Raw genomic sequence first — 6,217 nt, forward strand, 5'->3', positions numbered from 1 at the left:
TACATGTATATAAAATCTTTTTCAAAAGTAGCTTTTGAAAAATTACACGAGTATTTTTTTCATAAAAGCTGGAAAATAAAGATAAACAAAAAGAAGAAAACAAAAACAAATGTATCATCATTCTCTATCATCTTTAACATTCTGGTGTATATCATTCCAAACTTTTTTCTATTCATCCAATAATGGTTTTCAAATTGTGTTTTGGTGTATGTGCATGCCTACAACAGGGAGGCCACACAACTACTTCTGCTGAGCTTTTGGGCTTTGTCTCTGTGATAGTTAGGGTTAATTACCCTAATATACATGCTTGCCTCATTTCTCTTGACTTCACACCCACTATACTGTGCCCCAGCCCCTGGTTCTGGGGACCCCAACACATGAGAGAACAAGGCCTTCATCTGCAAAAATAGAGCAGGAGAGCTCAGACTCCTTCCCTGAGGCTCTAGTTCTAGAAATTCCTGCCTTCCAGTTCCCCTGCGCAGATGCAGATCCCCTACATCTGACTGACCTGGATCCACTTTCCTCTTGCTCTTTGAAGTGTGATCCCTGGACCAGCAGCATCAGCATCACCTGAGAGCTTGTTAGAAATGCAAATTATTGGGCCCCACCCCAGACCTACTATCAGAATCTAAAGTTTAACCAGGTCCCCAAGTGATTTGCATATACATTAAAGTTTGAGAAGCACTGGACTAGCACAGGTCCTTTCAATTCTAAGAACGAAGATTTCCCTAAGTGTTCTTGAACACTAGAAATTTAAAAAGCTTTCTTACCAAAAGTCTAACCTTTCATTAGGCCCTTATGTTTAATGGAACAGGCTGAGCTTTACAGATGAACAATAAGGACTATGCCTTCCTCAGGATTCCAGTGTGCCCCACTCAAACATTAAACATGTTTGTAATCAAATTCAGTAACCAGAGGAGGGAAAGAAGCCAGGGAAAAGATTGAATAACTCTGGTCCTAACAAGGATGTAATTTCTTCCGAGTAGACAACATCAAATAATTTTCTCTCAGAAGAGAAGAAATTATGTTGTTTGAGCAATATGGGCCATGCAATTAGGGAACAAGTTCCCACCAGTAGGTACAAAGGGACATCTTCTGGGAGATGTTTCTGCCTCTGCATCCTAAGTCAGAAATGAGAAACTTCTATCAAAAATAACTTGTCTACTGATGTAAATTATTATCGTTTTTATTTTTGTTATGGTAACTTTGTTTAACATGAGAAGCTATATATTACATTCCGTGTTCACCACCCATAGTTAGATTTAATTTTGTCAGTACATATTTGACTACTTTTACCCCATCTACCTTAACCAACCCCCTTCCTCTCTCCCCTCGGGTAACCAGTAGTCTATTGCCCATGTCCATGAGTCTCTGTTTGTTCTTCCTGTTAGTTTGTTGCTTTTAGGTTTATATCCCACATATAAGTGATATCAGGTGGTTTTCAACTTTTTCTGTCTGCCTTATTTTGCTTAGCATGATTATCCCAAAGTCCATCCACATAGTTGCAAATGGCAGTATTTCATCACTTCTTATGGCTGAGTAACATTCCATTGTATATATGTACCACCGCTTCTTTATCCAGTCATCTATCATAGGACAGTTTGGTTGCTTCCATGTCCTGGCTACTGTGAATAATGCTGCTATGAACCTTGGTGTGCAAATATCTTTTCAGATATGGGTTTTCAAGCCTTTGGGGTAAATACCCAGTAGAGGGATTGCTGGATCATATGGTAGATCAATTCTTAGTTTTTTGAAGAACCTCCATACTGTTTTCCATAGTGGCTGTACCAATTTGCAGTCCCACCAGCAGCATATAAGTGTTTCTTTTTCTCCGCATCCTCTCCAACACTTGTTATTACTTGTTCTGTTGATTATACCTATTCTAACAGGTGTGAGATGGTACCTCATTGTGGTTTTGATTTTCATTTCCCTAATAGCTAGTGGTGTTCAGCATCTTTTCATATGTTTGTTGGCCATTTATATGTCTTCTTCGGAGAAGTCTCTGTTCAGGTCTTCTGCCCTCTTTTTAATTGGATCATTTGGGGGTTTTTTGTTTGTTTGTTTATTTTTGTTGTTATTGAGTTGTATGAGTTCTTTGTATATTTTGGATTTTAGGTCCTTATCAGAGGCATTGCTTGCAAATATATTTTCCCATTCGGATGGTTGTCTCTTTACCTTGTTGACGGTTTCTTTTGCTGTGCAGAACCTTTTAAGTTTGATGTAGTCCCATTCATTTATTTTTGCTTTTACATTTTTTTTTGCCTTTGAGGTCATATTCATAAAATCCTCTCTAAGTTCAAGGTCCATGAATTTAAGTTCCTATGTTTTCTTCTATGCGATTTATTGTTTCAGGCCTTTTACTCAGGTCCTTAATCCATTTTGAGATAACGCTGATGTGTGGTGATAGACAATAGTTTAGTTTCATTCTTTTGCAAGTGGCTTTCCAGTTTTCCCAGAACCATTTATTGAAGAGGCTTTCCTTTCTTCGCTGAATGTTTTTGGGTCTTTTGTCAAAATTTATTTGCCCATATAAATATGGGTTTACTATTGGACTATCGATTCTGTTTCACTGGTCCATGTGTTTGTCTTTCTGCCAATACCATTCTGCCATTTTGATTATTGTCACTTTGTAGTATAATTTGAAGTCAAGAAGATTGATACCTCTAGACTCATTCTGTTTTCTCAGGATGATTTGGTGATTCTGGGTCTTTTGTATTTCCATATATATCTGATGATTTTTTGTTCTATTTCTTTCAAAAATGCTGATGGGATTTTGATGAAGATTGCATTAAATCTGTATAATGCTTTAGATAATAAGGTCAATTTAACTATGTTGATTCTTCCAATCCAAGAACATAGAATACCTTTCCATTTTGTTATATCTTCTTCAATTTCTTTTAATAAGGTCTTATAGTTTTCATTATGTAGGTCCTTCACATGTTTAATTAAATATATTCCTAGGTATTTTATTCTTTTTGTTGCAATTACAAAAGGAATTATTTTTCCAATTCTTTTTCTAACACTTCATTATTATAGTATAGGAATGCTAGGGATTTTTAAACATTGATTTTGTATCCAGAAACTTTACTGTATTTGCTTATTGTTTCTAGTAGTGTTCTTGTGGAGTCTTTAGGGTTTTCTATGTAAGGAATCATGTCATCTGCAAATAGTGACAGTTTGACTTCTTCCTTTTCTAATTGGATGCCTTTTATATCCCTGTCTTGCTTGATTATACTCGCTAGGACATTCAATGTTATATTGAATAACAGTGGTGATAGTGGACAGCCTTGCTTTGTTTCTGATCTTAGAGGGAAGGTTCTTAGTTTTTCACCACTCAGTATAATGTTGGCTGAGGGTTTGTCATATATGGCCTTTATTATGTTAGGGTACTTTCCTTCCATACCAATTTTGTGAAGTGTTTTGATCATAAATGGATGCTGTATCTTGTCGAAGGCTTTTTCTGCATCTACTGATATGATCATGATTCATATTTAACTTGTTTATGTGGTGTATTACATTAATTGATTTGCATATGTTGAACCATTCCTGTGCCTCTGGAATGAAGCTGAATTGATCGCGCCGTATAATCTTTTGAATATGTTGCTGTATTCGGTTCACTAGTGTCATATTTAGAATTTTTGCATCTGTGTTCATAAGAGATGTTGGTCTGTAGTTTTCTTTTTTGTGTGTGTTATTTTTACCAGGTTTTGGTATCAGGGCAATATTGGCCTCATAACATGATTTAGGATGTATTGACTCCTCTTCAATTTTTTGGAAGATTTTGAGGAGAATGAGTATTAAATCTTCTTTGACTGTTTGGTAGAATTCACTGGTAAAGCCATCTGTTCCTGGCTTTTACTTTTTTGGTAGGTTTTTGATGATCGTTTCAATTTCCATACTGCTGATCGGCCTATTTAGATATTCCAGTTTTTCTTGATTCAATCTAGGAAAGTTGTATTTTTCTAAATATTGATCCATTTCTTCTAGGTTGTTAAATTTAGTGTTATATACTTTTTCATAGTATCTTGTATGATCCTTTGTATTTCTGTGGTGTCTGTCATAATTTCTGCTCTTTTATCCTTTTTTTGTTTATTTGTGTCCTTTCTCTTTTTTCTTTAGTGAGTCTAGCCAGGTGTTTGTCAATTTTATTAACTTTCTAAAGAACCAGCTCTTCGTTGCATTTTTTCTTTTTTTTCTTTTTTTGTTTGTTTGTCTTCAATTTCATTTATTTCTGCTCTAATTTTGATTATTTCTTTCCTTCTGCTGACTTTAGGCTTCATTTGTTCTTTCTTTTCTAGTTTTTAAAGATGAAGCATTAGGTTGTTTATTCGGGTTCGTTCTTGTTTTTTGAGGTAGGCCTGAAATGATATGAGCTCTCCTCTTAAGACTGCTTTTGCCATGTCCCACAAGTTTTGATATGTTATACTGTCATTATCATTTGTTTCTATGTATCTCTTGAACTCTCTCTTTTTTTCTTCTCTGACCCAGTTGTTCTTTGGTAGCATGTTGTTAATTTCCATGTATTTGTGGTACTTCCTGATTTATTTTTGCAGTTGATCTCCAGTTTCAAAGCATTACGATCAGAGAATATGGTTGGTATGATTTCAACCCTCTTATATTTGTTGAGGCTATCTCTGTGTCCCAGTATGTGGTCAATCTTTGAGAATGTTCCATGTGCACTAGAGAAGAATGTATAAGCAGCTGTTTTGGGATGGAAGGCTCTGTATATGTTATATTATGTCCAGTTGTTCTAATGTGTCGTTTAAGGATGTTGTTTTCTTATTGATTTTCTGTTTGGATGATCTGTCCATATCCAACAGTGGGGTATTTAGGTCCCCTACTATGATAGTGTTTTGTTCTGTTTCTCCCTTTAGTTCTGTTAGTAATTGCTTTATATATTTTGGGGCTACCTGATAAGAGAGCATAGATATTAATAAGTGTTATGTCTTCTTGGTTCATGATTCCCTTTATCATTATGAAGTGTCCCTCAGTATCTTTCTTTACCTTTTTCATTTCGAAGTCTATTTCATCCAATATTAGTACTGCTACTCCCGCTTTTCTCTGAATGCCATTTGCTTAAAATATCATTTTGCACCCTTTCACTTTGAGTCTATATTTATCTTTGGAGGTGAGATGTGTTTCCTGGAGGCAGCATATGGTTGAATTTTGTTTTTTGATCCAATCTGCACCTCTGTGCCTTTTTATTGGTGAGTTCAGTACATTTATATTTAGAGTGATTATTGAAATATTAAGTTTTCCTATATCCATTTTATCTTTTGCTTTCTGGTAGCTCGGTGTTTCCATTGCTTCCTTGTCCTTGTGTTTTGGTTTTTGTTTTTGTTTTGGTTGGGGTTGTGAGTTTTGCCTCTGGTTCTTGTTTTATGTTATATACTTTAGTTCTGAATCTTTGCCATTTGTTTACCATTACGAATATGTAGAGGATAGTGTGTATATATATGTGTGTGTGTGTGTATACACACACACGTCAATACACACACAATAATAATACTGACACACACATATATATATATATATATATATATATATATATAAAATCAATTACTATCTTGCATTAGCGCATTTCTTCTTATTGTTTAAGCTTATAATGCCCTGTTCTTAGTAAGGGTTGCACTCCTCTGCTTCTATCTGCCTGCTGGTCACCTTACTCCTAATTATTATTTTTTTTTGTCATTTTGTTTTAGGTGAGCTGACTCCTTTCAGTATTTCCTGTAATGCAGGCCTCATAGTGGAGAATTCTCTCAATTTTTGTATGTCTAGAAAGGTCTTTATTTCTCCTTCATATCTAAAAGAGAACACTGCTGGGTACATCATTCTTGCCTGGTAGTTTCTTTCATTTAATAATTTGAATATTTGATTCCACTTCCACTTCTTTCTGGCTTGTAATCTTTGTGCTGAGAAGTCTCGTGATAATCAAATGGGTTTTCATTTATAGGTTACCATCTTCTTTTCCATGGCTGCCCTGATAATTCTTTCTTTGTCATTGATTTTTGATCATTTTAATACAATGTGTCTCGGAGAAGGCATTTTTGGGTTGAGATAACTGAGTGTTCTGTTGACTTCTTGAATTCCAAGCTCCATTTCATTCCTGAGATTTGGGAAATTCTCATAAACTGTTTGTTTGAAAAATGCTTTCTAATCCCTGCTTCTTTTCCTCCCCTTTGAGAATGTCCATTATTCTTATGTTTCCTCTCCTGAT

Source organism: Pteropus medius, unplaced genomic scaffold, assembly GCF_902729225.1.
Source record: "Pteropus medius unplaced genomic scaffold, Ma_sr-lr_union100, whole genome shotgun sequence".
In the NCBI taxonomy this organism is placed as follows: Eukaryota; Metazoa; Chordata; class Mammalia; order Chiroptera; family Pteropodidae; genus Pteropus; species Pteropus medius.